The sequence below is a fragment of the Anthonomus grandis genome, chromosome 2 (assembly GCF_022605725.1).
Source record: "Anthonomus grandis grandis chromosome 2, icAntGran1.3, whole genome shotgun sequence".
Taxonomy (NCBI): Eukaryota; Metazoa; Arthropoda; class Insecta; order Coleoptera; family Curculionidae; genus Anthonomus; species Anthonomus grandis.
In genome coordinates this window covers 21617239-21630718 of record NC_065547.1, presented here as the reverse complement: position 1 = coordinate 21630718, position 13480 = coordinate 21617239, and the positions used below count along the sequence as shown (strand labels likewise).

Genomic DNA, 13480 nt, shown 5'->3' with positions numbered 1-13480 from the left:
ATACATTATTTCTTATTGGCTAATTAAATTTTGAGTTTTTCAAAAAAGAGGCAAAAAAGAATTTTATGGCTAAATCAATATTTACCAATTTTTTAAAATAAATAATTGTGTTTTGTTGGGTTGGTGGATTGCAATATAAAAACATTAGAAAATGGTTTATTGTTTTACATGATAGTTTTGCTATCATTTACAATAAGTCCAAAAATCTCATCCATTCTTCTCTAAGAGACCAACATACAAAATTGACGAAAAACAAATAAAAACACGAAGTCACGGTCTCACAACATGTAATTCAACGGGCTACACGTGTTTCGCTCTAGTTAGAGCATCATCAGGCCTAAAATAAAAATACTACTTAAACAAAACTAAAAACTTACATAAAACAATAAAAAACCTTTAGAAGCCATCTACACACTTCACAGTACATAAATAAACAATAATTTTAAGGTTATAAATTGTATAAAACAGAAAATAAAAAATAAAAAGTGGACCGCAACAACATAGACTCAACGAGAATTGAACCCGGTACAACAAGGTTATAAGTGTAAAACCTATCGGCTTTATGGACCTAATGCTAAAACAACTTAACACGTTAGCCAATGTAAATTGAAGAAAGTGACTACAAGGAAAATGTTAAACGATACTTAGCTAAATTAAAGTGTTAAAAATTAAATTAGGTTCGAAAGTAAACACGTCATTCACACACACGAGAACAGTTACAAAAGCTAAAAAGAGTCCTGTTCCTTTTTATTATAAAAGGAAACTATATTGCGCATCTTTCCTCTAGTATAGCACCTCGTATCTTCTACAGTTTCATACTGCTTATCCTTATTTTGGACGTCCTGTTTAATCGCGATGCGGGGTCTTTAAACTAAATTTTTGTTTTTTTTTTGTTCCTACTAACTATAGTTTTAAGTGTAGCTGTAACAACTGGTGATTAAAGTTGCCTGTATCGCAACTAAAAATATGGCCTATTTTCCATATTTTATCGAGTCCTATTAACATTCTCACTCAAAACCTCTTCAACTTTTTTGTGTTTTTTTATTTTTATTTCAGTTAAACGTATTTATTTTTTAATATTTTTCATCCAAAAAAGGTGTACTTTACAGATCTCACTACGCTGCACAGTTTTTCAGATATTGAATCATATGATAAAATGGATTATTACTTTTTACAAAAAATTATTGACTATAAGAAGTTATATTACCATGAGGCCATTATTTGCAAAACTTGCTTTTTGCTCGTAAGCCTTTTTTTGGGAAATCGAAAAAAACGATTAAAGGCCCTGTAGTATGTTTCTCGCAATTGAAAGGTTTTTATAATTGTTGCTTATGACTTTTAGAAATGTAATTTAGGAGATTTCAGCCTAACATAATTGCAAAGTTTTTAAAAAACAGGGTTTTTTATTGCAAATAACCAGTTTTGAAAATACATAGGTACCTTAAATTTAAAAAAAAATAGTAATTAGTTCAATAAAGTAAGTTATTTTGTTATAGAAATAAAACATTGAAATTCGCATTTCTAATGATACTTTTTAAAAAAACATATAAAGAAAAAAACAGAAAAAAAATCTTAACCATCAACGGTTTCTTCTGGTGAAGCAGAATCTTTTTTTAAGTGTTTTTTATAAAACGTTAGTTCCGGAAGGCTTCTCCAATTTTCTTCGTAGTGTTTGGAAAGGAGACCATTAATAGTTCCTTTATCTCCCTTAAGTTCTTTTCTCGGTGGTAATTTCAGAGGAGCCATTGAAGAAAGGCTAATTTTTTTTTTACAAACACTTTTAGCTTTTCCAATAGCATTGTTGTAATTGGGCTCACCTCAGGTAACAGGTAACAGGCATTTTTTAATAACTTTTTCTATAAGGCCGAAGATGCGATCAGGCGGAATAAAGGAATGATCGACGATCGGAAAAATCAGTTCAATTTGTTTAATATGTTTCGGCGCTTCTTCTAGAAGCCAATAAGCCATTGCCATCATATTCGTGTTTTGTCCGCCGCAACCATCAGCGAACAAACGAACTGATTCTATACTGGGATCAAAATCAAAATTATTTAGAGCATGTTGCAAAGCTGATGCAATTGTATTAGAATCTTTGCAGGAGTCAATCTCTGTCCACAAGTAAGAAAACACATTGCTTGGCCTTAATTTATCTTTAGAAGTTCCAGCGACAATGGTAAAATTATTATAGTTGATTTGCTGGCTAAAATATGCTCCTTGATCAGGTAGTCTTGGCAGTGCCAAGTTTTTCTGGCAGTCAAATGAAAAGTAAGTTGTGTTGGGTTTAGGATTTTTAAGCAGTTTGAAAAAAGCCTTTGCCTTTGCGATATGAACATGATGCTGAGTGACTAAGTTTTGTCGAACATCTAAAGAAGTTGCTACTTTTAGCTGCTCCTTTGTTCTTAAGCAAGTAGGACAACAGTCAGTTAGCGGAGTTCCAAAAGCGATATTGTACTTAGCATTCACATACTTTCGAAAATAAGAAATCTTTACATGCATAGGCTGTGGAACTTTCTGACGATAATGGTTGAAAAGTTTCTTAAAATTTAAGTCACATGGCAAGTAAATCCTCACACTCGTCTTGTTTCTGCAGTAATGAGACTCGGTACATGTAATGGATTCTATAAATTGTTTGATGCAGTTTCGTTTTTCGTCATTTTTTCTTCACTCTATCACCACCCCTACGTTCCCTTGGTATCTCTCCTGTTACAACAAAATTTCTTACAATTTTTTCGAACAATAATATGGTAATCCGGGTCGTCCATTATGTCCACAAATTGGAAAAGCCGGAAGAGCTTTTGGTGTATTTCTGTAACAATATAAATTGACAAAAATCACACAATAGCTGCATACATAAAACATAATATCGATACAACTCATGACTCACGGCTAGTAAACTTTTTGTTAGCCCTACTCGACTTTAAAAAAAAAGTCAAAGAAATAAAAAAAAAACAACTGACACTGCAATAAAACTCAAACGATTACCGCATAAGTTCAAAATCATAAGTTTAAGATGAAGTACTTACCTACCAAGTTTAGCAACATTCCTTTTATGCGTTTCTGGCTGAATAAGTTTTTTGCGTCCTTTTCCCTGTGGACTAGGTTTAACAGACATTTTCACCAACTATACTCTATTTCAGAAGTGTGTAGAGCAATAAAACCTCATTAGGTATGCAAAAGTGGTACCTGGTGATCCACCAATATTTCATGCCACTACCTTAGTTGGGTATTAGTTTCAATGTAAAATTCTTTCTTTTCGTTGATTGCAGGTAGTGCCACCCGGTTTTGGGTCAATTTATGAGTTTTGCCCATTGTTACCCACTGATAAACATTGAAAACGGTTCGCCAAAGGCGTGCAACTGGGACTTGTTTTTTACCTTATAATTAATGTACTTAAATGCTATTTTATTTTAGAAAGTTACTTTTGTTTAAATGGAATAATATATTTTTTTCACAAATTTATTGAACATAATATGTAGAGTAAAACAGTTGAAAATGTCACTTTTGGATCTGGCACTTTTTGAACAGTGTATAACAATTTTAAATTATAATAGATTGTAGTCTTCTTCGTCATCTGACGAACTGTCATCACCTCTTGACATTATAATTAAAGGATCGACTGTCTGATCGATGAGGTTGTCAAGATCCCACATTTTGTCCTCTTGCTTAATTACATGCTGGACTGCTTTTCGCCAATTCTCTGGTGTCGCTTCCGTAATGGCTTGATCAAACAGTAGCTTAACATCTTTCATTTTAAAAGTCGTGTTTTGTCTTGCTACAAATCCTTTTACCTGCGCCCATATCAGTTCTATAGGATTTAGTTCGCAATGATATGGCGGTAAGCGCAGTACAGTTATATTATATTTTTCGGCTATATCTTCCACGGCGTATTTCATGAAACGAGTTTTGTGTAAGTTTGCTATTGCCAGCAGTTCTTTTTTTATCAAATTTGCTTCAAACGCAATACCTTTTGCAGTCAGCCAATCGATAATTTCTTGCTTTCTCCAACTTGAAGTTGGCGTCTTCTCTATTCGCCGTGAATGATAGCTTGCGTTATCCATAACCACCACCGAATTAGCCGGAAGAAATTTTATCATTTCACCAAAATAGTCCTCGAAAACGTCTGAGTTCATGTCTTCATGGTAATCTCCTGTGCGAGTCGACTCAAAGGTTAGCAGACCTTCTTTTAAAAATCCCTCTTCGCTTCCAATATGTGTGATTATAAGTCTTTTTCCTTTTCCCGAAGGTACTTTAATACCCGTAGACAGGCCTTCTATGAAAGCTTGGCGAGCACTGGTTATATTTTTGTCTTGCCACATTTTTTGGACTATATAACCTTCGTTAATCCACGTCTCATCAAGATAAAAAACTTTCTTTTGCTCCCTGCGGTACTGCTTGATACTTCTCAAGTATTGTCGTCTCCAACAAACAATTTTGTCGCTCTCCAGTAAAAGTGCTTTGCGGTTATGCTTTTCCCAGGCAAAATCCATATTTTTTAAAGTTTTCCATAAAAGTTTTCTACTTATCAACGGAATACTGTCATCTCGGCCAAGTTCCATTAAAATTTTGTCTAGGGTGGGTATTTCCTTTTTAAAATAAAAAGAGTGAACTTTTCTTCGAATTATACATTTAGCATTTTGATCAAGGACTTTTGTAGGTCGTCTTGGCTTTTGCTTGGGAGATTCCACTTGACCTGCTACTTTTCTTTCCCGCAACAATTTGAAAATGGTGGACTTTCCAATTCCACTCATTCGAGAACATTTTTCAACAATTTCTTGCACAGTAAAACTAGGGTAATCGTGTTTTATGCAATCATGTACATTTAAAATAATACCTTTTTCGCTCAGCGATAGTGGAGAATTTTTAGTACATCTTTTCGTTGGACTGAATACCTCCATTTTTTAAATATTGGGATAATAATATTGTGATTACACTACAGCGTAGCAGTGACTACTAACGTTTAAAATATGATTTAAAAGTATTTATAGTCTGTATATATTACCTGACCCCATTTTTGCATGTTACAAAGCGTTAAAAGATAGGTACCTATACAAAAGGATTAAAAGTATTTATTTAATATTTAATCTCTTTCAAAATAAAGGCATTTAATCCGTGAAAATTAAATTCATAAATATTATAAGTACCTGCGCCTATGAACTACCACGAAATGTAGCCAAACAGAACGGAATTCCCCAGTTTATTGCTCTATACACTTCTGAAATAGAGTATAACTCCATATTAATAAAAAAAACTTTTTCTTATTCGCCAAGAAAACACCTGTATAGTTGCTTGAATAAAAAATACTTAAATGCCGTTCCGAAAAAAGTTTTTGTAAACAACCCTACAACAGCTGCTACCGCGTGTTAATCACGTGATTTAACAAGTTAATTTCATTGGTGTCAGAACAAGGAGCGAGTTTTGCAAGTCAAAGCAAAGAGCTAGTTCTGCATATAACTCTAATTTTCTTCTCAGTATTTACATGCTAAAAAGAGACTTTTGAAAAATTCTGATTTTATCATTTGATTCGCCTTCAAAATTTAAATAAACTAAGCAAAAAAAAAGAAATTCCATGATTTTGTCGATTAGCAAGTTTTGCAAATAATGGCCTCGTTATGTCTTATGAATTATTTCAATTGCTCTTTATATTTACGTGAAACCTATCTATATCTTAAAATTTGTCCCAGATATTTTTTTATATTAGTTTTTTAGTAAATTAAGTGCAACAGGCTTTTTATTTCAAAACTTGACCCTCTTGAACACAAAATGAGAAAAAGTGTTTGTTGTTGGAATTATAATTTATATTAAACATTGTTGGTAATTTTGTAAAAAATAGCTTTTTATATATTTTTTTAAATAATTTTTGCCTCAAAAACTTATTTTAGTAAGTAATTAATTATTTGTTCATAAAATTTAACTTATAAGAAATTTCAACATGCCTCCACCCATTACTTGACCACCCAATACCTATAACACCACTGTGTTTGTTGTATGCTTAAAAAAAATAAAAAGTTGGCAGCATGTTTTATAAAGGTAACCAACACCGCCGCGTAGCCGGAGATTCCAGCGTCATTGAAAACCTCAGTCAAAGAAGCCAAGTCCACGCAGCTTAAATCAATCGTTCCTAGATTTTCCGCTTCGGCAGCACCACACGGTGAACCAAACTGAACGGCAATTGATAGTCGACCGGGTACATTTTAAAACACAGGATTGCGTATCTTCCCAAATATCCAATCAACGGTTAAACTGTAGGGATCCTGAATGTATATTAGAAATAAATAAATTTTGTAAAAAAAGTGTTTTGTTAAGTTATAGCCGTTTATATTTCTGAAGATTCGAAATAATTAGAATAATTCAATTTTTTTTACGAAAAAAACCTTTGTAGAGATTTGCAACCATCTGAAATCGGTTTAGATAAAAAAGTTTATGTAATTAATAATAATTCATAAGAAGTTTAATTCATAATAAATGAGATTTATAGCCATTAAACCTTTTTTGTCCATCCAACAATTCACTAATCTTTTATAAAAAAACGCTCGTTTATAGAGTTTGTTTATTACAAAAAAAAAATTATTTAAATCCTTTGAATGTAATGGAAGTTATAGTCATTTATGTTTTTAACATATAACAATTCAATAGTTTTTTTCGAATAAACTTTCGTTTGTAGAGATTTGCAACTATATAAAGTCGGTTGAGATATTTATTATTTATTACATAAAAAAGTTTTGTCCAAGTTTGCAACCATCATAAATCGTTATGATATTTATTATCTTTGGGAATTTCGGGAGTTAGTTCTTCATTTCTTTAGTATTTGACTTTTTAATTTATTTTCGCAGCAAAACCTTAGTTTGTAGAAGTTGGGGACTACCATAATTCGATTTAGATATTCATTGTTAATATCTGGACATTTCAGAAGATACATGGATTGTATTGATTAAATTACAGCCAGCGCGGACTCTTGTGCAAACTGCTTCTAAAAAAATTGTAATGGCAACACCTCAAGTAAGAGCTCTGTGATGCGCAATTTTGTCTTCTGTTTACACTCGCTATTTGGGAAATTCTGTGTTTTTTCTTTAGTCTTTGGTTGAAAAATAAAAAATGCACGCGCCTATACAATACAGGCACGCCTGGGCTGGGATTCTAAAATCACGACTCGATCTCGATACGATCACGACTTCGAATTCGATCGCGACTCAGTCGTGACGAGAAGGGTGATTCTAAATTTCAATCGTCGGCTAAACTCGTTTTATTCGATTTGATTTAGGTTTCTTGGGATATATATGTTATTTTCCCTAATATTTGACCGATGGAAACATCAATTGTATTTTCTATTGATAAACACTAAGAATTTTCATTTATTTTGTTAATTTTTTTCGCCTTCGTGTTTTTTTTATTTAAATATATGCCTATATTATTTCTTTAAAATAAAAAATTGTCGTTTAAAACCACCACTATCCATTGGAAAATCATAATTGAATTCATGGAAAATCACAAAAACTTGTTGTGTTTATCCACTTTTGGTTTTAATATGGCAACATGTGTGCAATCAATAGAACCTAGAACACCAGGGAAATTGGATCTCTCTATAAATGTTCATTTATTCATTTCTCCAATCTCTTATATTTAAAAAATTAATGAATCGGTCAGCAAGGTGATTGTCAATCATTTCAGTAATTTTATGGATCCAATGACTTGTAGTAGTTTCGCTAATTTCAAATTTAAAATTTTGTCCCATGCTTCTTTGGAAACAATATGTGGCATAAAATCTTGATATATGTACTAAAACTGCCCATTCAATGGTAACTCTATTTCCTCTGCCTCTATTATTAACTGAAGGTTGTGGAAAATAGGGTCGAATTAAATCTATTAGTTGTGTTTAAGAAAGCTTCTTGATATACTTACTAATGAAAACCTGAGATCATAGATAATAATAACTAAAAATGCCTGGTATGACTATTGATAAACAATACATGAAACAAATATGTTTAAAAAAGGATGCAGTCACATTATGCACGTATTAAAAAAGGAAGAAGCTATATCGTCTGGTGTATACGATATACCCAAGCGTGTCGTCGACAAATCGTTAAAAAATAGGCAATCCGCAAGACAGTCACGACTGAAAATTTTATTCAGAATCAGTCATATCGAGTAATCGTGTCGAATCGTTATTTTAGAATCCCAGCCCCTGGTTGTACCGGGTGGCCAAATAAGCGAGATAAGCGGCTGTATCTCAGGACCTGTACATCTGGCAATAATGGAATTTTTTTTATTATTATAAAAGTGGCCATGGGAAAATTCTGGAAATTATTTTTAAGTTCCGTATTTCACCGCAAGAGGGCGCAACTAAAAATTAAATAAAAGAAACGTCTTTTTCTCCGAAAACTTAAATATTAACCTATACTTTTGATATTATTTTTAGTAAGCCTAGATAATTTGCTATAATTTTAGTTTATGAATTATTGACGTACGAACGATAGTAGGGGTGGGGGAAGCTATTGAAAGTGGAATCATTAAAATCGGTGTAAATTCTAAACCACTTATTCGATTTGAGCAATTCAACATTTATTTGCAAGATAAATGTAGCTGCTTTAAAACTCTGATCTCAATGCTACCCTATAGTTCCTAATAAAACCGCCAGAGGGCGCAATTTGTTATAATTCCAGTTTTTTTCATTTTGCTCTAAAAATTCAAATTGAATGGTATATTTTTGACATTTTATTTAAAAAGTAAATAAAATTTGCAAAAGTACTGTAAAAACCGCACGATGATATCTTTGCTCATTTTAAAGTTATAGCGTATTAAAGTTTTTTACGCACCGAGCCTAAACTTGTGTGTCCCGCCTAAAAATCTGTAATTAGTATTACGACAACTAGAATACCATGATGTTGTCATAATTAATAAATTATTATAGTAATAATTGATTGATAAATAATAAATTAATAATACCTATGTGTCACAGAATAACTGGAAGTTTATGTGACTTTCTTAAGCGGATAATTTTATTAACGAATTTCTTTTTATATTTAAATTATGGTCCTGAAAAGGACCGATTTTAAACCCAATCATATTTGGTATTTAATGCCTCGATAGGTGTTCAAACTGCCTTTCATCACATTCCAAACAAGCTTCCAATCTTCTTTGCGTGGATAAAAACTGGTGTTTCGATTTCAGCAGCTGATATTTCATTTATTGCACCACGGATTCAGTTTTCCATATCCTGTCTTGTTGTAGGTGGAGTTTGGTACACCATTTCTTTTAGTAGTAAAAGTCTAGGCATGTTAAATCGGGTGACCTGGCCGGCCAAGGATATAGACACCCCCTTCCGATCCAGCGCCCTTGAAAGTAATTATTTATATGATGCGGCACCAAACGGGAAAAATGTGCTGGGCACCCGTCCAATTGGAAATACATGATCCGTCTTACTTCCAATAAAATAGGTAAGGAATTTGTTAAAAAATGCAAAAAAAACATTACCGGTTAATGTGCCATCAAAAAATAAGGACCAATAATTTTCATTCTGATAATGCCACACCACACGTTTACACTCCAGCTTGGTGCTGAACTTCTCGCATCCAGCGAGGATTTTCAACCGACCAATAATGCATATTATGCTTGTTGACTTTCCCATCGCTACAAAAAGTGGCTTCATCGGTCCACAAAATCTGTGACAAAAAATCCCTGTTTTCGCGAATCATTGCTAGTATCCATTGGCAAAAATCAATTCGGCGCTCAAAATCATGTTCGTTTAGAGCTTGATGTAGGATTATATGGAAAGGGTGTAGCCTTAAAATAAAAAGAAATGCCTATATTCGGGAAAAAAATTATAATAAAAAGATGTATTACCTGTGGTCTTTAAGTATATTTTGAACAGTAGTTCGAGCTATTCCCAAATCTAAAGATAACGCACGAGTTCCAATATGCCTATTAAACTCTACGTAGGCCAACACATTGATAATGTTTTCTTCAGTTCTTTTAGTAGCGCGACGCCTTCTAAATTTGGGCCGACTAAAACTCCCAGTATCGCGTAGTCGCTGTACCAACCGTGGAAAAATTCTTCTGCTATAATGGCGGCGATCTGGATACCGAAGGGCATCCTGTCTTTCAGCTATTGCTGCATTTTAAAAGCACTCAAAGAAAACCGCAATCAAATCCACAGCTTCATTATTTGTCAAAGGCATTTTACAAAAAATCGAGCAAAGAAAATTGAAAACAGATTTAAACTGGCCGTCTAATAAATATTTGACGTTTCCATACGATCCTTTTTAAAAGTTTCTTTTGTTTTTGCCGCCTACTATACGTTAACTAGAGGCCGAGCGCTAGATGCCGGTACAGTTTGGACTCGGTGCGTAAAAGAATTTAATTCGCTATAACTTTAAAACAAGCAAATATATCATGGTGCGGTTTTCACAGTATTTTTGCAAATTTTATCTACTTTTTAAATATGATGTCAAAAATATACCATTCAGTTTGAATTTTTGGAGCAAAATGAAAAAAACTGGAATTATTACAAATTGCGCCCTCTGGCGGTTTTATTAGGAAGTATAGGGTAGTGATGAGATCAAACTTTTAAAGCAGCTACATTTATCTTGCAAATAAATTTTGAATTGCTCAAATGGAATAAGTGGTTTAGAATTTACACCGATTTTAATGATTCCACTTTCAATAGCTTCCCCCATCCCTACTATCGTTCGTACGTCAATAATTCATAAACCAAAATTATAGCAAATTATCTAGGCTTACTAAAAATAATATCAAAAGTATAGGTTAATATTTAAGTTTTCGGAGAAAAAGACGTTTCGTTTATTTCATTTTTAGTTGCGCCCTCTTGCGGTGAAATACGGAACTTAAAAATAATTTCCAGAATTTTCTCATGGTCACTTTTATAATAATAAAAAAAATTCCATTGTTGCCAGATGTACAGGTCCTGAGATACAACCGCTTATCTCGCTTATTTGGCCACCCGGTATACTGCACACCTTTAGATGATGTTCTGATATTAACATTATGTACAGGGTGTCCCATTAAGAATGTTCCTCGGCTGTATATCAGGCCCCAATAATCGTAGAGCGTTGAGAAAAAAAATTAGTATAAAAGTGGCCCAAAAAAAATAGCTGGAAAATATTTTGAAGTTCATTGGTCAACCGCTAGAGGGCGTTCTAGCTACTTAAAAAGTTTAAAGTCTATTTTTTCCAAAAAACCTTTAATAACTTGCACCCCAAAATATTATCGAAATAATCTACAAAGTATTCCTGACAAAAATGTTTTGACAACCATTTCTGTCAAATGTCAAATAAAGTGGTGGGGAGAGTTTCTATCTTAAATGAGAAAAATGGTGAGAAGTAGGCTTTGGCTGCACCGATTTTTAAATAATTTTAAAACAACTTTTATTTAAAAGCTCTTTTATTGCTTTATTTTTCTACCAAAAAGATATTATTGGAAAATTTTCCTAAAATCCGCTAGTGGGCGTCTACTTCTAACTTACGCTATTCGACTGATTATTTTAAGAAACTCAAATGCAACCATGTGTGTTTATTCACGGTATTAAGAGCGGAGAACAAAGCTTAATAATTTAGTAAAACCCGCATTTTGATATCACGTCTCTAACTAAAGTTACAAAAAAAAATGTGTTCATTAGAAAGTGAAAACATCAAATATGGTCGTTAAGTTCTATTTACCAGCCGGGTTAAAAAAACTGGTGTCTAAATGAATCTTTATGTAGAGAAACAATCTTGGTATACCAGCTTTTTAGAAATTCCGGAAGGTGGCGTTTATTTATACACTTCTTTACACAGGAAGTTTCATTGGTAATAAATCAGGTAATAAATCAATGTTTATGGGAAAACTAGGAAAACTATGCATAAGAACGTTTTAAATATTTATCAACGTCGACGCGTCATTGTAACACGACAAAAATATTTTGATAGTTTTGGCACTTGGTACCGATTAAACTGAAAAAAGATAAAAATCTTGCTTATTTTAAATGGAATAAAAAATAATATTATTTTAATTCCTACACTAATCTAATGCCTGCCGAGGTGTTCGGCTACCTACACTAATCTAATTGTCGTCCGTCTTGTTCTATACAATTTTGAACTCTTCGTCGGGTTGATTCCACGGCTGCCTCTATTTCTGCGGCTGGTAAACTCCGAATAGTAAACCCCTTATTCGCTGTTTCATATTTTCTCTATCGGTAGGAATCGAAGAAAATACAATGGCTTTTATTCTACCCCATAAATAAAAGGCAAGGCAGGTTAAATCTGGCGATCTGCAAGTATATGCAATGTAATCTAATAATGTTTCTATAACGATAAATTACCTTGCCGGCCAAGGGAAAAAGCTACCTCTGCCAATCCACCGATCAGGGTACCGCTGATTAAGGAACGTTCGCACTTGTACCGCGAAATGAGCCGGGTATCCATCATGTTGTAAAAACATGTTGGCTCTTATAATCAGAGGCACCTCTTCTAATAATGCTGGGAGCTCATTTCTTAAAAATCCAATATATCGTTCTCCAGTTAGGCTCTCATCAAATAAAAATGGACCTATAACCTGAGATCCTATTACACCGCACCAGACATTAACACTCCACCTTCCCTGATGCTGGATCTCGCGCATCCAACGAGGGTTAGTTTCAGACCAATAGTGCATATTATGTCTGTTAACTCCTCCGTCACTATTGAACGTTGCTTCGTCTGTCCATAAAATTTCGTTGAGAAATTTTCGAGCTACATATTCTCCATCCAATGACAATAATCTAGTCTTCTGTCATAGTCTTCTAGATTTAATGCCTGGTGGAGTACTATATGGAATGGATGGAATCTATATGCAAAAAAAATTAAATTAAGTAAGTATCTAGGCACTTATTTTTAAAAAATTGTGTTATACCTGTGTTCCTGCAAAATTCTGTGAACTGCAGAACGAGGTATGCCTAAATCGCCTGAAATAGTTCTGATGCTTAAGTGCGGATCAAATTCTACATACGCCAAACAATTTATTATGTTTTGTTTATGTTTTGTTATTTATTATACCTTGCAGCTATAGTAGCATTTTCAAAACATTCATAAAAAATTTTGATAACATTTACCGACTCTTGCAAAGACAGACGCATTTTAAATTAAAGTCAAAGAATAAACTCTAATCGAAATAAATAACTAAATTTATGGGACCACCGAAAACTTTTAAGCAGCTGTCACAGAGTTGTCACCGGCCTTTTTGTTTTTTAAACAAATGCAAAGCCAACTTATTATTAAAATTGGCATAATTAAATTACCTATGTATTTATACTCGAATAAAGTGCTAACCGATAGTCTTATATAAACTTTAATTTTTAGTTCCTTTATGAACACAACTAATATGTTGCTGTATTATTTTCAATATTATTCTTTTAACTTATTTTAGCACATCATGTGGTATTATTTGTTGCTACGTTGTCCAAAAATTTAAAACTATGTTCCTATGTATAGTTTTCCCATACTGAATAGATTTA

General features: G+C 33.1%; 1 protein-coding gene and 1 long non-coding RNA gene across 2 annotated transcripts in view; one reads left to right on the top strand and one right to left on the bottom strand.

Moving 5' to 3' along the window:
- Positions 1-13480, top strand: part of LOC126750726 (myrosinase 1-like) — a 38731-nt gene that overhangs the window by 16366 nt on the left and 8885 nt on the right. The gene's annotated exons all lie outside the window — the stretch shown is intronic.
- LOC126750733 (uncharacterized) lies at positions 11474-13023 on the bottom strand. Its single transcript, XR_007665809.1, has 3 exons — positions 12880-13023; positions 12311-12813; positions 11474-12259 (listed from the first exon to the last, which is right to left on the bottom strand). It is a non-coding gene; the product is annotated as an uncharacterized LOC126750733 (long non-coding RNA).